This window comes from Ochotona princeps, chromosome 23 (genome assembly GCF_030435755.1).
Source record: "Ochotona princeps isolate mOchPri1 chromosome 23, mOchPri1.hap1, whole genome shotgun sequence".
Lineage (NCBI taxonomy): Eukaryota > Metazoa > Chordata > Mammalia > Lagomorpha > Ochotonidae > Ochotona > Ochotona princeps.
Genome location: NC_080854.1, coordinates 11,247,570 through 11,273,316, shown reverse-complemented (window position 1 = coordinate 11,273,316; position 25,747 = coordinate 11,247,570). Strand labels below are relative to the sequence as shown.

At 44.3% G+C, this 25,747-nt stretch overlaps 1 long non-coding RNA gene across 1 annotated transcript in view; it reads right to left on the bottom strand.

Moving 5' to 3' along the window:
* Nucleotides 1-18,298: 18,298 nt before the first annotated feature.
* The window catches only part of LOC131483065 (uncharacterized), a 40,455-nt gene continuing 33,006 nt past the window's right edge, over nt 18,299-25,747 (bottom strand). Inside the window, exon 4 of the long non-coding RNA XR_009247495.1 lies at nt 18,299-18,465. This is a non-coding gene — a long non-coding RNA (uncharacterized LOC131483065). The remainder of the gene's footprint in view (nt 18,466-25,747) is intronic.

Here is a 25,747-nt window from a genome sequence, read left to right as displayed (position 1 = left end):
TATGTGGGAGTTAAAACTAAAAATGAGGAAAAAACAAAAGCAAAACAGGAAATTAGTATCAGTGTGTATCAGTATTACTCAAATATAGAGTTTTTTTTTTTTAATCTTACTTTGTTTCATACTTTTATCAAACTAACAGTTAAGAGTGTTAAACTAGGGGCCGCAAGCAGCAAAATGGGGTTAGTTGCCACCCATGACCTTGGCATCCAATATGGGAGTCAATTCAAGTGCTGGCTGCTCCACTTCCCATCCAGCTCCCTGCTAATGTGCTGGGAAAGCAGCAGAAGACGGTGCAAGTACTTGGGTCCCTGTACCACAGGGGAAATCTGAATGAAGCTCTGGCTCCTTGCTTTAACCTGTCCCAGATCCAGCTATGGCCGCCAGTTGGGGGTCTACCAGCACCAGCAGACAGAAGCTAGCTCTCAATCTCTAACTCTGATACTCAAATAAATAAATAAACTTTTTAAAAGAATGTTATATTACCATCATTTTAATGACACGATTATTCTGAAATTTGCTATGAGTGGGTCATAACATTTCTGTTTGATTACTGCTTACAGCCCTTGCCTATGTTTCCACTAAACTTGGGTCCTTTTGCTTTTTATTTGTTGAATTCTTTATTATGTGGAGTAGTAAGCCCTTGATGGCAATGTAAGTTAAAGCTTTGGCGAAAAATAAACAAAGGAAGGATGGAAGGAAGGAGAAAGAAAGAGAAGGAAAGAGAGAGAAAAAGAAAAGAAATGGAAGGGAAGAAGGTAAGGAATATCATTATATTCTTAAAATTATATCTGTGAACTATACTGAATTGGTTAAATACTAAAAATAAAAAGTAATTTAAAAAAATTAAGGAACAGTTAGTCCCAGTGCTGTTTTCACCATTCAGGTTAATCTGATAACTGTTACCATCTTCAGTATTCTTCCACACTGCCCTTGGCCCATAGCACGCTGCTCAGGAATGAGGGAGCCACACACTTGTCCCTGATTCTAGCCTTGCAAAACAGCCTGAGTAACTTCCTCAGCATCACTAGGTCTGAGAGCTGCCAACACTACCAAGACTGGCCTCTGGGGGCACTCTGTTCTCTCACGTCACTTACCACAAAACAAGTGTTAGATCCTAATGTAACAGGAAGAACCCCCTGCTGGCTTCAATTGCACAGCTTCTGGGATTCCTAACAAGCAGACGCTTCCCTTTGGTGTTGCTTTTTAGGGGTGGTAGACCAAGGGGTACAAACTGAGTTTAGGATAGTTTGATGTGGCTCTATGGTAAGACAGAGTATAGCTTGCTTAGTTTTTGCGGAATCTTGTTGAATCTTTTCTCTGTAAGGGCCCCAGGGTCCTCTCTCTAACCCTGAGAAGCACTGCACACCTCCTGTAAAGCAGCCCTGGTTTCTGGGAAACTGTATTTTACCCAGTCCCTAGACTTCTTCGCTGCCATTCTGGGCATTATCAGATCTTCTAGACACTGAGAATACTTAGTTCATGATACAGTTCTCCAAATTATGTTAATTTTGTCTTGCCTTCATAACTCAGTTAAGTATCTTTAAAAAAAATTGATCTATATTTCCTGGAAAGGTAGAAGGATTTTTCTGTTCACCGGTTCACTCCAAAATATCCACAATGGCCAGAGCTGAGCTCATCCGAAGCCAGATACCAGGAGTTTCTTCTGGGTCTCCCATGCAGGTACAGGGTCCCAAGAACTTGGATCATCCTCTACTGCTTTCCCAGTCCTTATACACAGAGCTGGATTGGAAAGTGAAGTGGCCAGGACACAAACCAGTATCATATGGGATGTTAGCGCTTTCAGGTGGAAGATTAGCCAGTTGAGCTGTTGTGTTAGGCCCTGGCCCAGTATCTGGGAACCAAAAACATCTCAACCATTGGTATGTATCTTAAAAAGCAACCATGTTCCTCATTCTTACACAAATACCTAGAAAAAAATACAACATTTTAGCAAGAAAAATCCACCAATACATAAAATAATATACCAGACCAAGAGGGAATTATTGCAAGTATGCAAAGTTCAGTATTTGAAAATCAATTAATGTAATATAGCATATCAACATACTAAAGATATCTTCTCTCAATCTTATTCAACATAGCACTACAAGTTCTAGCCAGTGTAATCAGGCAGGAAAAGGAGAGAAAAGGTAACCATGTTGGATAGGAAGAAACAAAACTACTCCTATTTACATGATTGTCTACATAGAAAACCCCAAGGAATTAAAAAAGCAAAGAGACCTCTTAGAATTAATGAATGCCTTCATCAAAGTCTCAGGACACAAGAAAAACACAAACATCAGCTATCTTTCTGTATACTAGCAACAAACAGATGGACACTGAAATGAAAAATATAGTATCACTTGCAATTATTCAAAACTCAATGGCACACTTAGGTATGAATCTGACAAAACATGTCCAAGGCTTATATGCTTGCCTAAAACTAAAGAATGCTAATGAAAGTATTCAAAACAATCTACACAAAACTGAAGAGGCAAATTATGCTTGTGGATTTCAAGATGCAACCTAAAAAATATATCAATTCTTCCCAAATTGATCGATATACAGGTTTTATGTAATTCTATTCAAAATCCCAGCAAGATTTCGGTAAATGTAGGCAAAATTATTCTAAAATTTACATGGGAAAGAAAAGCAATTAAGTTAGTCAAAAGAGTTTTGAACAAGAAGAGTAAGCAGGCCCGGCGTGGTGGCCTAGTGGCCAAAGTCCTCGCCTTACATGCACTGGGATCCCATATGGGTGCCAGTTCATGCCCTGATTGCTCCACTTCCCTTCCAGCTCCCTGCCTATGGCCTGGGAAAGCAGTTGAGGATGGCCCAAAGCCTTGGGACCCGGCACCTGAGTGGGAGACCCAGAAGAAGCTCCTGGCTCCTGGCTTTGGATTGGCTTAGCTTCGTCCGTTGCGGCCACTTGGGAAGTGAACCAGTGGAGAGAAGATCTTTCTCTCTATCTCTTCTCTCTGTATATCTGCCTTTCCAATAAAAATAAATAACTTAAAAAAAAGAAGTAGGAGAAATCAGACTATCAAATTTCAAGGTTTATTAGACAGCTATAGTAATCAAGATTATGTTATTAGTGAAAATAACACAATAAGATAGAAAATAAGATAGAAAATAAGACAGAAGATCCATAAACTAACTCATCTAAGAGTTTCGAATTTTTAAAAAACTTTAAATGGGCACAAAGTAATTATAGAAAATTATGATAACTAGTTATTGACACATGTCCAAGAGCAATTCAGTGGAAAACAAGATGGCTTTTCCCACAGATGGTGCTGAAGCAACTGACATCTACAGACAAAAAAGAAAAAGAAAAAACCAAGCACAACCTAAACCTCACACCGGCACAGTGAACTAAAGCTGGATTATAGATGTAAACATTCAATGCAAAACCATAAGACTCAGAGAAAGAAACAAAATACAACAGAGAATCTTAGGAACCAGGTTAGGCAGAGCTGTTGGACTTGACACCAAAAACACAACTCCTCAAAGGAAAAAAAATGAATAAATATCAAAATCAAAAACATTCGTTCCATAAAATATCTCTTAAAAGAAAGGAGAGATAAGCTACAGAATTGGAGAACATATTTAAAAACTGACAAACAGCTAGTATGTATGAGGGACTTTAAAAATCTTAACAGTAGAAATTAAACAATTCAATTAAAAAACTGGAGAGACAGCTGATGAGGAATATATACAGATGGCAAACAAGGACATCCCCAGGCATTATGGAAATGAGAACCACTTCTCAGCGTGAACTCAAACCCGAGAGAGAGACAATAGCAAGTGCTGTTGAGGTTGTGGGGAAAGCCTAAGACTTACATACAACCAAAACAGGCTGGAAAATAGGACAACCATCCAAAACACAGGCAGCTTCTTTAAACACTACATGTGTACCTTCCATACCATCCACAAACTGCACCTTAGGTATTTACCCTAGAGAAACGAGAGATTGTGTTTTTAACCAAAATGTACACCAGTATTTACGGTGATTTTCTTCATAATATCCCCCAACTAGAAACAGTCCAAAGGTCTTTCAAAGGCTAAACGGTTAAACAAACTGCCAAATATACATCCAAATACAATAGAAACAAAATGGGACAAGCTGACAACCAACCTGGATGAGTTTTCAGGGAATTATAACGGTACGGAATCGAGGTGGGCAGGGGTGGGGTGGGGAGCCAATCCTCAAAGATTATAGAATGCATGATGCCATGTATGTAACATTTCAAAATGACAGGTTTGAAAAAGAGACACTCATGAAAGCCAGGGGGCTAAAGACCAGGATAAAAAAATATTTGAACAAACACCTTCCCAGAGCAGACGTGCAAGTGAAAGATAAGCGTAGCAAGACGTTCAATATCATTAACCACTAAGAAAGGCAAAGTAAAACAAGAGTGAAACTCCACCAACTGCCTATTAGAAATCAAAAGTTAAAAATATTGATCATAATAAGTCCAGAAGAAGATGTACAAGAATCAGAACTTTTGCACACTGCTGTTAGGAATATAAAATTGTAAAAGTACTTCAGAAAACAATTTGGTCAGGCCGGTGTGGTGGCATAGCCAGCTAATCCTCCACCTTGCAGACCAGCATTCCATACAGGTGCCAGTTAATGTCTCTCCTGATCAACTTCCCTTGGCCTGGGAGAGCAGCAGTAAATGGCCCAAAGCCTTGAGATCCTGCCCCCATCTGGGAGACCCAGAGGAGGCTCCTGGCACTGGATTGGCTCAGCACCAGCCATTGCTGCCAATTGTGGAGTGAATCAACAAACAGATCTCTCTCTCCACCCTGTAAATCTGTCTTTCCAATAAAAATAAACAATTTTTTAGAAAACTGAAGCATACACTTATCATATCTAACTATCATCATTTACCCAAGGTAAATGGGTAGTTAATTGTGCAAGATAAATGGGCATCTACATCCATATAAAAACTTTTTTTAAAATGTGTACAGCAATTTTATTTGCAAAATTGCAAAAGCTATAAACAGGGCCCAGCATGGTAGCCTAGTGGCTTAAGTCCTCGCCTTGCACACACCAGGATCCCATATGGGCGCCGGTTCTAATCCTGGTGGCTCCGCTTCCCATCCAGCTCCCTGCTTGTGGCCTGGGAAAGCAATCAGGAATGGCCCAAAGCCTTCGGACCTTGCACGCATGTGTGAGACCTGGAACAGGCTCCTGGCTCCTGGCTTCAGATCGGTGCAGCTCCAGCCGTTGTGGCCACTTGGGGAGTGAATCATCGAATGGAAAATCTTCCTCTCTGTATCTCCTCCTCTCCATATATCTGACTTTCCAATAAAAAAAAAAATCTTTTTTTAAAAAAGCTATAAATAGCCCACATAGCTATAAACAGCCCACATGCCCACCATCATGTAAAGGGATAAATATATTGCAGATTCATATGATAGATTACTACCTATCTCATTTACCTCCTTTATTACAGAAAGGAACATTAACAAATCTCAAAATACTGCTGAGTGAAAGCAGACAAAACAATAGTGCACGCTGCATGGTTCTCTTTATGTCAGATCCTGGAAAATCCGATGTGTTCATAATAAAAGAAAGCAAATCCTTGCTTGTTGTCTTCTTTGCGGGCAATGAAGTAGAAAGAGAGTGAAGGCTTACAACAGGCGGGGTACATGAAGATATTTTTATTACCTTGATTGTAGTGATGGTTTCATGGGTGTATGCATACATCATAACCTAACAAATGATGCACTTTGAGTATGTGCAGTTTATTGTGTCCATTTTTCTCCAATAAAGCTGTAAACAGAACAAACAAGAGCTTTATGAACTTAGACTTGAGCAGCCTTGGTGGACTCCATCTGTCGGCGGAGACCGAGTTCGAGGGTCATAGTAAGCTTAGAACTTTCACTCTGGGAAACAACTGAGCAAGTCAACCTTGGATGAAAATAAACGTTGCTGAGCAACGTGGGAAGTGATAAAGATAAACATGGCTCATTTGCTCTGCTTTGAATCCAAAGGGAAGGCCTCAAAGTCAAGAGAGTTTGGAGCAAGAAGGGAACTCAGAGAGATGACAGACCCATTCAGTCTACAATGAAGAAATGAATCCAATCGATAAAGCAATTTGCTTAGATTTCAGTTTATGGAGCTAAAAACGAAACGTGGTCTTCTAAGGCTTACTCCAATGTTGATTTTTTTAATACAGCAAACATTTATGATAAATACAATAAATCCTGGGTAATTATTAACTCAGGTTAAGCTATGAAAATATGGGAAAAGCCAATACCCATGGGATGCTGAGTTCTCCCGTGGCCAGTAGGTAGAAGGGAAAACCACCATGTCTACTTTCATACGTTCGTCCCCAAAGCCTCTAAGACATACAATACTCTGTAGAAGAGCCTTCTTGGAAATGTGGAGTCAACGCATACCATATGGACATCTCTGAGCTATGTCAGTTCTACTATAACATTGATTTTAAAAACACACATTGATTCCAAATGTGAGTGTTAGGAAATACTGAGCGTAACCTAGATGAGTGCTGACCTCTGTGAGTGAGAAACACTAGATGAGAACTGAAAGCTGCATGTAACTGAACCAAACTGCTTGGGAACACACAACACGCACATACCCACACACCACCCAAACACCTACTGACTATCTCAACTTGTCACAAGTTTGTTGTAAGTCACACCCATCCACCTCTGGTATCACAACTTTTCCTCTGTGCTCAGAAAACTTTCCTTCCTACCACTTCACAGCAGACCACACAATGCCATCTTTCCAATGTCCCCTTCTACTAACAACTCTTGAGCCTTTTGAAAGCCAAATTGTCCATTACATTATTTATGAATTTATCAACCAATGAGTATACGTATTACTTTGTCACTCAAGAACTTAGGAATATTGTCTCCCTCGGCACATTTCTCCCCATAATCCTGAAGGATTGACTGAACCGTTGTGCGTAGCATAGTGACTTGTATGAGGACACTGGCGGCATTTGAGAAGAGCTATATTTGAAGTATGGAGTTAAACCTTTGAAAGACTATTTTGGGTCCAGTAACTGCTCGCATGCATGCTAGAATACACACATATGTACGGGCTGTGTTTAACTAGTAGCAGCTGGATGTTCTGTTACATAAGTTTGTTGGAGATTTTTTAACGGGAAGAAATAGCTCTTGAGAGAGCCAGCCTATGCAGGATATGGAATTTCTGTTCCCCTTGATGAAGAATTCATCCAAGAAGGCATGGACAGCTTTAGCACTCATCCATCAGCAAAGACAAGCAATAAGTAAGTTGACATGCGATGAACTAGGCCTAGCAGTGACTCACCTTCTTAGTAGCTCAGGTGCTGGAAAAGGGATAGGTGAAAGCACTTTCCATCATGGCCTGTATGAAGCCCTAAGGAAACAGACAGATGGAAGCTTCTTGGGGCCCATTAAAGAACCTACTAAGTCAGAACCTCTAGGCTTATAACCAAAGAAGCAGAATATTGCTGGTAATCAGATTTTGATTCTTGGGAATGCTAGACTTTGAGAACAACAAATAAGAAAATACATGATGGAGGACAGTGTGGTAGTCCAGAAGGTTAATCCTCTGCTCTGTAGTACCAGCATCCCATACAGGAGCTAGTTCGTGTCCTGGCTGCTCCAGTTCCAATCCAGCTCTCTGATTGTGTCCTGGGAAAGCAACAGGGGATGGCACAAGTCCCCTTTGGGCACAAGTCCCCTGCACCCATGTGGGAGACTCAGAAGAAGCTCCTGGCTCATGGCTTTTGATCAGCAGCTCAGCAATGGCCATTCTGGCCATTTGGGAAATAAACCAATGATGGATGATCTCTCTGTTTCTCTCTGTAAAATCTGCCTTTCAAAAAAATAAGTAAAATCTTGAAAAAATAAAAAGAAAATGCATGCTACACACGTAATGCCATATTACCAGGTGCCTGGTCATTTAGCTGCAATGGTTCAGGTATGACTTGTCTTCTAAAGATTCACGGTTCTCAAAGTAACGTTACTGAAAGAGAGTGGGACATCTGAGAGGCTGAGTCAGGTAGGAGATGTGTGAATCATGACTGTCCTCACGAAGCATTAATGTTGGTAGCTTACAGGGATGGGTTAGTTCCACCAAGAACAGAATACTATAACAGTACAAAACCTTTCTTGGCCTCTTGCTTTGTAAACCCTCTCTTTCTCTCTGTTTTTCACATCTTACCATGTGCAGTGTGAATTTCTGACATAAAAAAGGCCAATATTATGTGTGGCCTTTCAATCTTGGACCAGAACTACGAGCCAACCTAAGCCTCATTTCTTTACAATTTACCAGGGTTTGGTATTGTGGTATTGATAATACCAAAAGAACTAAGGCAATAGGCAAGCTGCTTTGTACCTGAAACAGCTGGCTAATACCGTTTTACATATCATTATTGCTCAGTCCCAGTGGCTTGTTTTCCAAACTTAGACCATTATTGTCAAGGACGTGTCATGGGAGCCAAGTGTTAACCTAGAACAGCGGGCTGATAAACAGAAAGAAAAGTACCAGATAGGGGTTAACTTGTGCTATTAGAGAGCTGTTGTTCCAAAGCTGGTTCATTAAGTTCATATGCCATCTGTCTGTCAACATTTTTTTTAGAACTTTGAATTAAATTCTCTGGTGTGTTCTAAAACAAAGATAGGACATCTGTAGCTTCCTAATGAATTATTTCTCTCTTCTAGCCACTGATTAACTGGCACTAAGTTCCCTATTTGTGTACAAGATGCTGTGGGAACGAAACAGCAGTTAAAAACTGCAAAGATATTATGAGTGCATTAAAGGATTGTAATTATTTTTCTGGAGCAGATAACCATTATTATAATGTACCGTGCAGTAATGCCTTGGAGTCATCAGCCACTGCTAATGTGATGTTTAACATCCTTCACCTTGAAAAGTGAGTATTTTATTATGATTCAAGTCACAAGCAAAATAATGAAATATCTTCACTCTCTCCTTAATAGCCCCAACTATGTATTACACAATAGCTCTGGTACTTAATATGCAGAAAGAAAAGAAAAACTCTATCTCTTAGCAGGTCCAAACGGACATTTTAACGAAGATGTGTTTTTGAAATAAACAATGAAGAAATGAACATGCAAGTGCACAGAATTCAAACAGAGTTGCTTTGTCTCCTTTGAAGGTACTGAAACAAGAACTACTAAGACGGAATTTATTATGCATGTCTTACAAAATGGCACCACTTATCAAAGAATCAATGTGAGAATTAGCTAAGTGCTAGAAGCCTTCTTTCCCAGAAGTCACTCTGACAGTTTCTCTTGCCTGTCCTTTCTCTAAACAAATTCATTTTATTTTTCTTATCATTCCCATATTCTGATAACAAGCGTCGAGCTCAGCGAGGGGTACAATGTCATGATACTCATCTTTACAACTTACTTTCAAAGGAAATAAATACATCATTTTCAAAGGGAGGAAAAAGGAAATGTGACAAAGTCTGAGGATTAGCTATGGCTGAATCCAAAAACACATCAGTATTCGCTGAACTGTTTTTTGAAATTTTCTGAATGCTTGGAAAATTTCATGACCAAACTCAGAGATTAAAAAAGAAAAAGGTGGGGGCAGAACTTTCAGCAGCCTGTTGGCTGTTGGCAGGTCCCAGCCTGGGTTGGACTCCATGCTCAGTGAGCTGTCCCTGGGTCTGCCTGAGCTCGAGAGGCTACCCACTTCCTGGTGAGTACACAGAGAGGGGAATTCTGGAGAACAGGGTGGCCTGGGCCCACCAGCCATCAACATCATGCGGTGGAGGGGATCGGGAGGGGGCGACCTTGAGGTCTGGGGGACAGAACTTTCAGCAGCCTGTTGGCTGCTGGCAGGTCCCAGGCTGAGTCAGACTCCATGATCAGAGCCCTGATTCCAGCCACCACGAACATGTGGTGAGCCCTCCCCAAGTGGCCAGTTTGCCATTTGGTGCCAGGCTCTGCCTATTGGATGCCCGGCGGCGAGCTCTGGGGTTTGGGAGGTATGTATTGCTGCCTAGGTACCTCCATGTTGAGCCCATTGTGCTTCTGGGTTGCGAATCAACCCTGAAGACTCCCAACAACAGAGTAACTTTTCCTGTGAAGTTAAGTGAGAGTACTGAGATCTGGTGGTTTGGAGGATCAACAAGATGATCTTTATGGGTCAGATTGATATACCAGTCTTCTTTGAGGGGCAGAAAGGGAAGACCCAAGCAAACCTTAGCTCACAAGCAAAAATAGAAATCAGGATGGAACACAGGTCATGCCAAGCTAGGCTCTTACACCTATTGGTCTGCATGAGCCAGGGAGGCCAGGACACAGAATCTAAAGCAAAGGCCAAGACTGGTGGGGGGCTGTGCCAGGAGGGTCAGAGCAACCACTGGTATGCGCACAATCTGAGGCTGGGAGCAGGCCTGGTTGGGGAGCTAAGAGAACATCCTGGCTGGGTTGGGGTTCCCACTGGTGAGTCCAGGGTCCATAGTGGGGGTTGCATTCTGGTCTGGATATTGCTGCAGTGTCCCTTGCTTGGCACAAGCGTGGATTGGGACTGGATGCACCAAGCCGGGCTAGACTCCAGCACCATCTGGTGTTCTGGAGGACCAGATGTAGGATGGACTAGGTTAGGTTTTTGCCCCTACTGAGCCATGTGTGAGCTGTGTCTGGGTATGGATGAGCCTTGGCTGGGCTGAAGCATTTAACAGTAAGAACCAGAATGGGTTGAAGGCCAGTCAGCAAAGGCCATTGTTGCTGCTAGGACAGTAGGTGGACTGAGTAGGGCTGGCTCATGGACCCATCAGTATGCGCAAGATCTGGCATTGGGAGAGGTTCTGATGGAAGAGCCTGGGCAAGTCCTGTGTCAGAACACATCCTTGCAGGTGAGCGCAAGAACCATGAAAGAGAGCAGCCCAGACCAGGCCAGGGAAAGATACCCACTGTCATACATTTGGCATAGGTCGGGGGCAGACCAGACTGCCCCAGTTCATATTACCTGCTGACGAATCCAAGCACCAGAACAGTGTGGGTCATGCCAGGTATGGTCGCAACACAAACCAGTTACAATACTTCTGGGATAGGGTACATGCTGGGTTGGGCTTGACAGTAACCTTCACCAGCTAGAATGGGGGGTGGGCCGGGCCAGGCCAGGCTATAACACCCACTAGCAAATGGTGAGGTGAGATGGGTCATGCCAGACTGGGCCACAGCACCCAACTAGTAGGAACCATGGAGGGAGGCGGTAAAGCTGGTAGGGGAATGTGGAGGGCTCCCCTGGAGCCCACTGGAACAACTCGCCCACTGGAGAACATGAGTTGGGATGGGGGCAGATCAGACTGGGCAGGGCTACAACACCTATGGGCCTTATGTGAGCCAGATCAGGGAAGAGCCAAGCTTGGTTGACTGTCCCTACTGGTGCAAACATAAAGTAGAATGGGTGAGGGTTGGTTGGGCTTTCCTGCGGCATCAGATAGCAGATGCTGGCACCGGTGGCTAATCTGTAAAGTTAAACTACAGAACCACCCAGAAAGTGCATGATCCAGGAGTGGGCCCAGGAGGGAAATACTGGCCATCTCCCTCTTGGGTTACGACTCCCACTGGAGAACATGAAAACCAGGACTGGGGCAAGGGTAGCTGGACAGAAAGGCACCCACCAGCGTGTGTGTGGGCTGGATAGTGGAGCTGGTTGGGTTGAACTAGGCTTCAATGCCTATTGACATGTAGAAAGCTGAATGGGATGTGGGACAGACTGGACTAGTCTGCTATACATACTGGCAAGCATGGGAACCAAGGCAGGGGGCAGGCCTGGTGGGAGGTCATTGTGAGTCGCTCCTACTAGACTGCAGCTCCCACTGGTTTATGTGAGGGCCGAGTGTGTGCTGGGCAGAATCAGGCTGGACTGCAACACTCATTGGTTCTAGTGGAAGACAGGGCTGGAAACAGAATCGACCCAGCAAATGCCACCACCAGCTGATTGAGGTGACGGACTGTGCCAAGCCCTGTACTGGCAAGTACACATCTGCTTGGATGACTTAAGCTGTTCAGGCCCCAGGAGAGTTAGTCTTCACCTGTTCTGCCCTACATCTCCCCCTACCCCAGCCAACACACACACAAAGGCAACAATGTCAAAATGCCAGGGAGATTTGTGCGTTATCCTACAGCCCACATCAGAAACCAATGCCTTTTTTAGGAGTTCAGGGCAGATTTAAGCAGCAAGAGTGCTTAGGTAAGACACGAGATGCTTTTGTTAATTGGTCAAATCCTTCTCAGAGAATGAGGAGGCAACAGATTCTTGCATGGTGAAGTTACTTCCCAAGAATGCCAGAGTCTTGTTTTTTGTGTACGTATGCATTCCAATTCATGTTTCTCAGGTAGTGGGTGAATTAATGTTGTGTTCACAACAATTGCATATGGTGGCAAAGGAATATTTCATGTCACTCTCCAATTTGTATAATAGGTCAGATCTCAAAACCACCTTCTGTATTTTGCTTTGTGATTCCCAGGACTCTGCTGTCTGACCACAGGGGACTCTAGAGGTTAAGAGTTTGCCTCTCCTGTTTGCCAGATGTTCTTGCCAGCATCCCCTCCTCAGGAGCCCTTCCAGGCAGCAGCAACAGCTGGCCAAGTGTCCCACTAATTTTTGGCAGTGCCAGAAGCAGTTTTGTGGCTTCTCCCGGGGGACGCCCGCACTGGCCAAGCAGCTTCCCCAGTTCAAGAACTGTGTCCCAGTTCTGCATGGCACCTCCTCCCAATTCTGGTTCCCCAGCCTGATACTGTGGTTATTTCTGCAGAGAAAACAGTGGTCTTCCCACCCCACCTCATTTCTGGGGCTTCCATTTCACTTCCCATATTTTTCACTTCAGTTATTGCCCTCAAAGTCTGAAAATGTTAAACGGAAATTTTCAGAAATCAACAATTTGTAAGTGGAGTGGTACAGTGAAATCTTACACTCTCCTGCTCTGTCTGCCAAGGACGTGAATCACCCCTTTGTCCAGTGTGCACACACTACATGCCACCCGCCTGTTTATCACTTAGTAGCCCTTTCGATCATCAGAGTGACTGTCAGGGTATCCGAGGGCTTGTGTTTCCGTTAGGAATCTGTTTCACCTGCTAATGGCACCAAAGTACAAGAGTGGTAATAATGATGCTGGCAATCTGGATTTACCAGAGAGAAGCCATAAAGGGGCTCCCATTAATGAAAAGAATAAAATTCTTTATTTTCTTATTAAGGAAAGAAAAATACTGCGTGCTAAGATTACTCAGATGTACAGGATAATAGGATCTCTGGAAAGTGAGATTACATTCAGATAACTTTCATCACAGTGTAACATTATGGCTGCTCTATTTTATTATTAGTTATTATTGTTAATGCCTTCATGTTTAATAAGACCATCATAGATTTCTATATACAGGAATGTAAGCATTTATAGTAATACTTCATGAGAATACTTCATGACAATACTTCAAAAAACTTTGAACCCCTCATGTAAGTTTTTTCAGAATATGAATTTTCCACTTAACTTTTTGAATCCATGCAACTCCCTGTGTGCATGAATTTCAAAACTTTTAGACAAGCACGCTAAGCTTCTACCTGTGGCGCCAGTATCCCATATGGATGCCAGCTTTAATCTCAGCAGCTCCACTTCCAATCAAGTTCCTGCATAATGACCTGGGAGGGCAGTGGAGAATGACCTAAATCTTTGGGACCCTACACCTACATGGAAGACCAGGAAGAAGCTCCAGATTCCTGGCTCCTGGTTTCAAATGGGCCCAGCTCTGACCATTGTGGCCATCTGGGGAGTGAACCAGCAGCTGGAAGATCTCTCTTCTCTCTCGCTCTTCCTCTCTTTCTTTCTCTGTGTCTGCCTTTCAAACATAAGTAAATATCATCAGGAGCGCTCCAGAAACCCCTCAAAGCAAACAAACAAACAAAACTAGAATAGACAGACAGAGAACAACAAGGAAAGCTTAGAACCAGACAGGAAACGGTCAGCGGGGATGCACTTATACCTCACTGGGTGAGACACAAAGATTAGTTACTCCTCACTGGGGTATGGAAGATTTCTCTGCACACCCCTCCTAAACATGCTCACCTAAACTGTTGACATATATCCTGTTAGAATTATAGAGTCAGACCACCCGAAAAACAGCCAGGTTCAGCGAAATCATGCTTCAATGCTATAAACTGCTAAATACTAAATTTTTTTTTATTATTATTATTGGAAAGCCGGATATAGAGAGAGGAGGAGAGACAGAGAGGAAGATCTTCTGTCCGATGTTTCACTCCCCAAGTGAGCCGCAACGGGCTGGTGCGCACCGAACCGATGCCGGGAACCAGGAACCTCTTCCGGGTCTCCCACGCGGGTGCAGGGTCCCAAAGCTTTGGGCCGTCCTCAACTGCTTTCCCAGGCCACAAGTAGGGAGCTGGATGGGAAGTGGAGCTGCCGGGATAAGAACCAGCGCCCATGTGGGATCCCAGCACATTCAAGGCAAAGACTTTAGCCGCTAGGCCATGCTGCCGGGCCCGCTAAATACTAAAATTAAAATAGGCATGAGACAGCTGAATAGCAATCTAAGCCATTTTAAGGTGTATAGAACCAGTTGAATGTGAATCAAAATTTAAATGTCTATGAAGAAGTCACAGGTTGTGGTTGAGAACCTGCATTTTCCTATTAACATATTGGTTAATCAATACCATGTTGTAAATGGTTGGAAATATTATGTTGGGACTTTTAATTGATTGGGATGATACTCTGCCGGCTCTACCTTCAGACCAGAGATGGTCTCACCAAGAAACCATTGAACTTACCAGGACAGTAAGATGCTGGACTTTATGCTTGGTAAATACCTCCAATGAAAGAATCTCAACTGAACTTGAACTATGGAAATGCAACAAGGTGGAGCAATCCACCGTGGGGGAGGGTTTTGGGAGGGGCGGGGGGAATCCCAGTGCACAAAAAAATGTATCACAAAAATAAGTAAATAAATAAATAACAACATTTTTGGACAAAAACAATCTTTTCATTCCATTTCTCCTGAATGTTTTTGAAATGCTTTCATTTATAAGGCTGAGTACTTTTCTTGAGTTTGGGACCCACTGGAGTACTCTTTTCAATTATTTTCAGGTTCTCTTTTTGCTTTTTTAGTATTCTGATAGCTGTCTAATTCCTTAGTTTTTTTGTTTTCAAACAATTGGTATAATTTCTGTTTTCCTAACTGGCCCTGCATGTTGTAGTAGATTTAAACTTAACAAACATGAAAAACAACATTCTAGGAAAAAAAATTGCATTTATTTGAATGGCAGAGTGACAACAAGAAAGGAGAGAACAGAGATATCTTTCCTCTGCTGGTTCACTCTGTGCATGGCTCCAACAGCCAGGCTGGGCCAGGAGAAGCCAGGACTTGGAACTGCATCCTGGTCTCCCACACAGGTCACAGAGGCCCAAGGACAGGGATCATCATCCACTGCTGACCCAGGAGTATTAACAGGAAGCTGGACTGGAACTAGAGCAGTCCAGATCCAAGCTAGCGCTCTAATATGTAGTGTTGTTTTCACAACTGGTGGATTAACCCACTGCACCAAAAACACTGGCCCCAATAATAGCATTCTTTTCCTTTAATTTTTAAAAAATGATTTTAGTTTTGTTGGAAAGTCAAATTTACAGAGAGGAAGAGGTACAGAAAGAAACCTCTTTTGTCTGTTTATTCATTCCTGGAGTGGCCGCAACAGCCAAAGCTGAGCCAATCCAAAGCCAGGAGACAGGAGCCTCTTCCGGGTCTCCCACGTGGGTGCAGGGTCCCAAGACTTTGGGCCATCCTTGACTGTTTTCTTAGGCCACAAGCAGGGAGTTGGATTGGAAGTGGAGGAGTTGGGATACAAACTAGTGCCCATATGGGGTCCTGGCGCATGTAAGGCAAGGACTTGAGCCACAAGGCTACCATGCCAGGCCCAACAATAGCATTCTTTCCAATGCAGTTGGATAGGCACTGGTGCCTAAATCCAGAATGGTTTAGTTTATTTTTGTTTGTTTGTTTATTACTTAAATAAACAGACACTTGCAGACAGGTCTTCTCATCTACTGGTTTATTTTTCAAAGCTCATAATGCCGAGGATAAACCAGACTGAAGCTACGATTCACCACTGCGTTTAGGTGACAGAAACCCAAATATTGAGCTATTCTTGCTGAGGAGGCTGGAATGAGGAGCCGGAAGTGGGTATCAAACCCAGGTACTCAAATGTGGGATTCAGACATCTGAACTCTTAGGTTAAACATACCCACTCCTTGCTTTGATTTTTTTTAAGCTTATATAATAAAACATAATTAAATTTCCAAATAGTTGAATAAAATCCAACTTTTAAAACTTGATATTTACTAGTGTTGATTTGTACTGTTTTTTTAAGTTTTGATAAACGATACTGAATATTTTAGAGAAAATCTCTTGCTTTTTGTAAATTTTATTTATTTGACAAGTAGAGACACAGACAGAAAGAAAGAGACAGAAAGCTCTGACCAACTAGCTCACTCCCCAGATGCCAATGATAGAAAGGACAGGGCTAGGCTGAAGCCAGGCAGCAAGAATCCAGCTCAGGTTTTCCCTGTGGCAAGAAGCAAGGCCCTGTGGCTGTCACTGCTGCCTCCAGGAGTGAGGCTTCTCAGATCCAGGCACCTTCTGATATTGAATACAAGCATCTGAACTAGGCCCCAAACAGTGGCTTCTAAAGTTGGTCTTATTTTGAGCTTAATGAAATATTCACCTTTTGGTGCCCAGAGCAGTAGCCTAACAGCTAAAGTCCTCGTTTTGCACATGCCAGGACCCCATATGGGCAGTGGTTCTAATCCCAGCAGCCCTGCCTCCCCTCCAGCTCCCTGCTTGTGGCCTGGCAAAGCTGTCAAGGACGGCCCAAAGCCTTGGGACTTTGCAACCACGTGCATCACTCTTGTGCATTTCCCATCTTATTGAGTTCTTCCTGAAAGCTAATGATGTCAAGTTTCTTTTCATAGTTTAGTGGCCCATTTGTGTATTTTCTTTGGGAAAATGCCTGTTTAAACCCTTTCCCCAGCCCTTCATTGGGATATAAATAAATGATAAAAATTCCCTGTGTATTGTAAATACAACTCCTTTACCAGATGCATGATTTACAAATATTTTCTCCCATTCTGGGGGTTGTCTTTTCATTTTCTTTCTTTTTTTAAAACTGTGTCATAAAGTAATAGTAAAAAAAATAACATCTTTTTTGAAAGGCGGAGTTACAGGGCCAGCAGGATAGCTCATCCTGCCCATCCTCCAACTCCAAGTGCCACTTTCCACATAGGCGTCAGTTCTCATCCTGCATGCTCCACTTCCCACCCAGCTTCACTGCTTCTGGCCTGGGAAAGCAGTAGAGGACAGTCCAACACCTTGGGCTCTGCACCCATGTGCACCCAATGTGGGAGACCCGCAACAAGCTCCTGGCTCCTGGTTTGGATCAGCTCAGCTCCAGCTGTTGGACATCTGGAGAGTGAACCAGCCGAGGGAAGATCTCTCGGTCTGTCTCTCCTTCTCTCTGAAAATCTGCCTTTCCAAAACAACAACAACAACAAAAAGACAGGGTTAAAGAGAGGAAAGGAAAAAAAAAAGTAGAGAAAGACAGAAATCTGCTGATTCACTCCCCAAATGGCTGAACTGGCCAGAGCCCTGGTCTATAGCCAGGAAACAGGAGCTTCATCTCAGTCTCACACATGAGTGCAGGGCTCCAAAGACTCGGGCCATCTTTGTTGCTTTCCCAGGTACACTAGTAGGGATTGGAAGTGGAGCAGCTGGGACCTTAGACTAACATCTACAGGGGCTGTCAGCGTAACAAGTGGCAGCTTCACCTGCTACACCACAATGCCAGCCCTTTCAATTTCTTGATGATATATTTTACCATATAAGAGGCTTTCTATCTGATTGAAATCCAATTCTATATCGTGAAGTCTGCCATTTCTTTTGATATGAGTTCTTGCATGTGTTATAACTACAAACGTTTGGCCTGATCTAGAATCCTATGTTTTCTTATAAGAAACACTTTCCATAGTTTCAGTTCTTTTAATTGGATCTTTGATTCAAAATGCAGCCATCCTGAGTATGGCTGATTAGCAACTTTATTCTTTTACAAGTGGCTATAATTGTCTCATTATTTGTCGAAAAAAAAAAAAAAAAAACCTATTCTTTCCTCCCTTGAATTGTCTTGGTTCCATGCAAGCATCAATTGACATGAGTGTAAAGGTTGTATGTTAGACTCTCAACTCTTTCAGCTCCATTGATCTGATGTCTGCCTCAGGCTAGTACTCCCCTGTCTCGATTACTTGTAGTTTCACAGTTCCTTTTAATATACGGCCATGTGGATTCTCTCCCTGTCTCTTTCTGATCTTGTACAAGTTACTTTATCGTCTCAGCTTCACTCTCTTGTTGCATTCAATAATGGCAAAAAAGAATCGCTCCTTGAGCATATTTTTTTAAGTTCCCATGTTCCTGAGGGAGGAAAGAAAAAACCAACTGTTCTGTAGTCCTTGACAGAAGTAGCCACCATTATATTTGGCCTGTTTAATCCATCAAGGACAATCTGCCCCAGGGAACACACTTCTGCAAGCTGATAAATCCCTGCCAATCCTTCAGTTCTCAAAGGCACCCAGGAACACACTCCTTCTACACAATGTGGTCGGAAAAGATTCCATTGTCAAATAAGCTGAGAAAAGACTGCCCGCTTTCCTCACCTGCTCAGAAGTTCATGGTGTGCCCCATCCTAAGTTCAGTGCTTTCTGAAGCACACAGAGAGGGAGGTTTGTGTGTAGGTGGTGCTGGGGAGTGCTTTCCAAACACCACCTGTAAGTGTTTATAGGATGTACATAATGTGCTTCAAGCACCAGAAGACTGAACCGAAGTGTTAACTGCAACGCACTTGCCACATGGCCTTCAGCCGATCTTGCAGGCAGTGCCAAAGCCGGGAGAGCCTTCCAGAAGGGCTCTGCCCTGAACCAAGACTCAAGCTTCTGCCACCAGTTGGTGCCAGCTGCACCAGGCGTTAGCAGAACCCAGCATGTGTGATTCAGTTCTCTCCTGCCAGGACGCCTTCCAGCAAGGGACAGAGCTCTCCTGAGTATGCACCCACCAGTCCCTCCCTCTTGCACCTGGGAGAATCAGTGTTTCTGTTCTGAAGAGGGAACCTGGGGTGGATGTGCAACAAGCTGCACATTGCACTCTGAGGCTGTGCTAAGTCTCGGACATCGTGTAGGTGTCAGTTTGGTTCTGCTGCTGACTGCTAAGACTTAGCACAAAGCCCTTCCCAGTCATACGGGGAACTAGGCAGGAAAGTTAGGTAGGAAAAACCAAGGTGGAATATTTTCTTACAATCTCCATATTGTAATTCCACCCTCTTTCTTATCATCTCAGTATGCCCACTTCCCCATAAGGCATCTGTCATCTGGACTGGGAAGGCAGAGACACTGTGATAGCCGTATGAAAGTTCCAGAATACCTCACACACACACTAAACCCACTCACACTCCACTCCATTTGTATATTCAATTGCGATACCACCTCCTACCTTCTAGTGGGGACATGTGAATGACATTTTACCCTTCTTTTGCTCTCGGTACAAGATTTTATATTTATTTATTTATATTTATTTATATATATTTGAACTTATTCTGGCCCTCTCTTCCCACCATTATCTCTTCCTAGGAACAACTTGATCCCACACATGACTGGTGTCTCTCCGTATGGTATTGCCCACACTCACCCCTGCATGGACTTTTGTTTCATTTTTCATAGATGTTGCTCTCAACTGGGTACTGTAGTCATGCCTCTGCTTTTTTTTTTTTAATTGAAAAGGCAGATCTACAGAGAGAAAGATCTTCCATCTGCTGGTTCACTCCTCCAAGTGGTTGCAATGGCCGGAGCTAATTTAATCCGAAGCCAGGAGCCAGGAACTTCTTCTGGATCCCCAACATGGGTTTGGGGTCCCAAGGCTTTGGCCTATCCTCTACTGTTTCCCAGGCCACAGGCTGGGAGCTAGGTGGGAAGTGGAGCAGCCAGGATACAAAGCAGTGCCCATTCAGGATCCTAGGCACAGGCAAAGTGAGAATTTAGTCACTAGGCTACTGCATCAGGCCCCCATGCCTTCTGCTTTGAGCTCTTATCTGGGTGGGGGCAACAATGTTGAATAGCAGGTAAGATATTTATGCTCTTAAAAACAAGACAATCTTCACTCCAGACAGCTGCTGTAAGTCACAAAGCCACTTGTGATTCTGATCAGTTGGTGACAGACTGAGGGATTTCCCAAATTCCCTCATATCAAAAGCATTACACTTGTAATTGCAGTTTTATTAGCAAGGCTACACCTGTGGAGCAGTTGCATGCAAACGACAGGGCAAAGTTTGATGTGAAGGAAGGCACATGACTCGGATGCCCTTTCTCATGGAACTTCATGGAATATGGGTGTACCCCCACAGACTGTTTACCAAGCAGGGAATCCCACTGCGTAGTTGAGTGTAGAGATTTGGATTGGGATTTTTACTATAAAAACATGATGGATTCAATCATGGGTCACCTGAGTGAGCTTAGCGTCTTCTCACTCTCCCTGCTTGGAGGTGGGGTGGATGACATTCTAACCCTCTAATCCACGTTTACTCTGACCAGCCTTGTCCAACACGCAGGGGTCTCATCTCTCCAGGGATCACCCCAATTGCACAACAAAGAATCTCGGGACATTCCAATGGTGTGTTGCTTTTTAATAACTTATAGCTATTTATTTGAAAGGCAGAGTAACAGAGAGTGAGACATACAGATGCAGACAGAAAAGGATCGCTCCTCTGGATGGCTCAACTCCCAGATGTCTGCATGAGGAACCAGGCCGAAGCCAGGAATCCCACTTAGGAGGCTGGGACTCCAGTCCTTGAGCCACCACACTACTGTCTCCCAAGATGCGAATTAGCAGGAAGTAGGATGGGAAGCAGAGCCAGGACTCACATCCTGGCACTCAGCCATGGCATGTGGGCATCTTAACCAGTGATCCAACTTCCTATCTCCAGGTTCTGCAGTAGGAACTGGGGATAAAATATTAGATTTTCCTTGTTAAACTGCAGCTAACAGGCCCAGCATGGTAGCCTAGTGGCTAAAGTCCTCACCTTGCGCACACTGGGATCCCATATGGGCACCACTTTGTATCCCAGCTCCTCCACTTCCAGTCTAGCTCCCTGCTTATAGTTTGGGAAAGCAGTCGAGGACAGCCCAAAGCCTTGGGACCCTGCACCTGTGTGGGAGCCCCAGAAGAGGTTCCTGGCTCCTGGCCTCAGATTGGCTCAGTTTCAAGTTGTGGCCACTTGGGGAGTGAATCAACGGACAGAAGATCTTCCTCTCTGCCTTTCCTCTCTGCATATTTGACTTTACAATAAAAATAAATAAACTAAAAAAAAAAAAAACCAACAACAACACTGCAGCTCACTCAGATGTCAGTAATTCTGGGATATTCCACATAATAAAGGATGATTTAACTTTGCTTAACTTGGTCTTTTCTTAGTGTACTTGAAAATGGGTCTGATTCTTTTTTTTTTTTTAACACAATATCCGTCAGTACTCTTTGAAAACACATTTTGGGGCACCCACCTCAGATGCTTATTGTCTTGAGCTCTGACTTGGTATCCCAAATGCCTGACGGCAGGAAGAGCCGCAAAACTTGTGGGGCCTTGTGGGAAATAATGCCATGGGGCTTGTTGTTCAAAAATGATGAGGACGTTCAAAGCAGAGCGCTGAGGCCAACCTGGGGACCCTGGTGGCTCAGGTCACCTGCCCATGAGGCTGGGACCACTTTGAAGGCTCGTCCATGTTTTCTTCCCCAAGGATGGCATCACCAGCTCCCCAGGGTCCCTGGCTTCCATCCTCACGCCCAGTGTCACCCCGCTTTGAATTCTGCCGCTTGGATCTCTCTAACACACTCCTGCCTCCTTATGTGCACCAGCAGCCTCCCTGATGCAGGCTGTCATCACTCTTCACCCAGAAGGCTGCTTCCACCTTCACCGCACACTTCGCCTCCCACCACACTCCCTCCACAAATGCGGCAAACACTGACATGGTTCCTGCACCCCAGCCCCTTCCGTCCCGCTGCCCAGGATCACCTCAGCGAAAGGCCGCGTCCTGGGGCTGGAGTTTAGACACCTTTGCCACTAGGTTCCAGGCCCTTCTGCTCTCTTATCAAGTCTCCAGTCCCACCAGACCTCTTTCCCGCCTGCAGCCAGTCTTTCTAGTCTGTGGCTCATGCATTGCAAGAGAAGACAGTCTACTCACATTTCATGAAAAAACCCAGGTTGGGCTGACAAGGCAATAGCTCTGGCACAGTGCTTTGGGGCTGTCGCACAGAGGAGCCGTCCATCCCTGGTGGCCACACGGTGAAGGAGGACACATAGTGGAGTTGAAAGGCAGGGCCTCAGGATTCTGCCTGACAAGATAGATGACCCAGTACCTATGAAATTGTGTCATGTAATGCAATGTAATTAATGAATAAATGAATATTTAAAAAAAAAAAAAAAAGATAGATGACCCAGAGGGGCACTATAGTCACTACCGTCTACCCAGGACAATTTATGGCAGTCAGCTGCGGCAGCTGCCTCAGGATGGCAGCCTGACAGGCACCACCCGGGCTGCTGCCCGCTAACAGCTCCAGCATAGAACCCATAGAACCTGCAGAAGGGACGTTGTGGAGAGAACTGGCATGCCAGGCTGGAGCCCTCTCACCATGCATACAACAGTGCTGAGTCCTTGACATTCCTTTAGGGACTTGTCCCCTGCAGCTCCCAATCCTCCTACTATTCTAAAACTGTCTTCTCGTGCTTTGTACTGAAAAGCCATATAGGACCTTGGTTTTGTGCATTTCTATCCACTGCACATTTTTCTTCTTTGAAAATATGTATTGTGCCTGCATTTGTGGATAAAAGAAATTCCTAAAAATAAGTCCAGGAATATAAGAAATTTCCAACTGCAACAGCAAAGAAATACATCCAAATTACTGCGGCAGTGCAGTTATTTCTGCATTTTCCATGTCATTAAAATAACTCTTATTTGGTAAGAGACACTCACAGAATGATTATGCAAAAGCCAGACAACTGCATACACCTCCGAAATCCCACTGAAAACGGGTGCAGCTGCGCAACCAGGGTGTGTGTCCGCTTCTTTTTCTTTTATGCCACAAGACAAAATGAAATTTATGATGTATTAAAATTTACATGGGGTTGGGTGCTTGGAACAGCAGTGAAAATGCTGCTTGGGATGCCTGCATTCCATATAGGATTGCTTGGGTTTGAATTGTAGCTCTGCATCCCATTCTAGCTTCCTGCTAATGTGTACCCCAACAGGTTGGAGTGATAGCTCAACTCCTGGCTCCCCTGCCACTCACGTGGGACACCTAGCTTGAGGCCTGGCTTCAGCCTGGTTCAGCCCTGCCTGGTTGTGGGCATTTGGGTAGTGAACTAACAGAAGATTCTCTACATGTGTGTATCTCTCTCTGCCTGCCTGTGTGTGTGTGTGTGTGTGTGAGAGAGAGAGAGAGAGAGAGAGGGAAAGAGAGAGAGGGATCTATCCCTATTTCTAGCTCTTCCTTTAAAATAAGAATAAATATTTTTAAAATAAAAAATACGTAGTACATTTTAAAAATCCAGATATGCTGGGGCTGGCATTGTGCTGCATCAGGTTAGGTCTGCCTTCATCACGTGGTGGCACTGGTTTGAGTCCCAGCTGCTCCACTGTGATCCAGCACTCACTGTTGTAGGCATTTTGCGGAAGGTGTGTGTGTGTTTCTGCTTTTGAAATTTAAAAATATATTTAAAAACTAAAAAGAAATTGTCTAGAGTTGGCATTGTGGCATTGTAGACTAAGCCACTGCCTATACTGCTGGCATTCCATATGAGCGCCAGTTGAGTCCCAGCTTCTCCATTTCCAATCCAACTCCCTGCTAACACTCCTGGGAAAACAACAGAAGGTGGGTCAAGGGTTTGGGCTGCTGCACCTACATGGGAGCCCTGGAAGAAGTCCTGACTCCAGCTGTTGCAGCCATCTGAGGGGTGAACCTGTGGACAGTAGACTCTGCCTTTAAATAAACAAAACAAATTTAAAAAAAAAAAGAAAAGAAAAGAAAATGTCGGTCCCGGTGCCACGGCCTAGTCGCTAAAGTCCTAACCCTGCTTGTGGCCTCAGAAAGCAGCTGCAGGATGGTCCAAGGCCTTGGAACCCCTCATCTGTGCGGGAGGTCCAGAGGTAGACTAGTTCCTGGCCGCAGATCAGCTCAGATGAGGCCATTGCAGCCATTTGGGGAGTGAGCCAGTGAATAGCAAGTCTTTGTCTGCCTCTGCTTCTCTCCGTAAATCTGTCTTTCCAATAAAAATAAATAAATCTTAAAGTTATTTATTTATTTGAAAGGCAGAGTTGGTGTAAGTAATAAATATATTTTTATATGTTTTCTTGCCTCCTGCAGAGACAAAAATACTAAGTAGAGTCTAATGTCACAGGCAAAATGAACAGAATTTACTTAGTAGTAAGGTAATAAACAGACATTCTCACACTAGCGTGGGCCACCACACACTCTGGGCCAACATGAATGGCCCAGAGAATTGTCCGTGACTGAGAAAAAAAAAACTCGAGAACCATACCTTTACTCAGCGGAGGTCTGTGCGTGGCTGCGAGAAGTCTTTCTGAGACCCACCCTTGGGAGAAAGCGCTTTCTCCTTTCTCCCACCTGCTTCTACACGAAAGGTGGAAACACCTCACCTGGACAAGGAAGGGGAGCCCTAAACATGCACCCTGGTTCCGGATATGACCGGCACATCCTGGGAATGTGGGCGTAGCAACTCCACAGTTAAAGAGATAGCATTATTTTGCAGGGATACAAGACTCAGCTCACCTCAACTATAATTCAACTAGTTACAGCATGTCGGAGTGAGAGAGAGCGGGAGACACAGATTGAGAGCTTCCATTTGCTGGTACACTCCGCAAATGCTCAGAGTTTGGTCAGAGTGAAGCCTGCAGCTTGGAACACTTAGGTGAAAGGTGAGGGGGAGAAAAGGGAGAGGGCAGATATTTCTCTCTCTCTTTCTCTCTTTCTCTTTAAAATTTGTTTTATTTTTGGGCCCGGCGGTGTGGCCTAGCGGCTAAAGTCCTCGCCTTGAAAGCCCCAGGATCCCATATGGGCGCCGGTTCTAATCCCGGCAGCTCCACTTCCCATCCAGCTCCCTGCTTGTGGCCTGGGAAAGCATTGGGACCCTGCACCCGCGTGGGAGACCCGGAAGAGGTTCCAGGTTCCTGGCTTCGGATCGGAGCGCACCGGCCCGTTGCTGCTCACTTGGGGAGTGAATCATCGGATGGAAGATCTTCCTCTCTGTCTCTCCCCCTCTGTGTATATCTGGCTGTAATAAAATGAATAAATCTTTTTTAAAAAATCTGTTTTATTTTTATTTGAAAGGCAGACTTACAGATAAAAGAATATACAGAGAAAGATCTTCCACATGCTAGTGGCCCCAAGGGCTGTATTTGAGCTGATCCGAAGCCAGGGGCCAGGAGACTCTTTCAGGTCTCTCATGTGGGTCCAGGGTCCCAAGGCTTTGGGCCATTCTCTACTGCTTTCCTAGGCCAGAAGCAGGGAGTTGGATGGGAAGCGGGGCTGCCAGGATAGCGAACTGGTGTCCGTAGGAGATCCTGGCGCATGCAAGGCAAGGATTTAGGCACTGAGCCACCGCGCAGGGCCCTAGAAAATTTTCATCTGCTGGTTCATT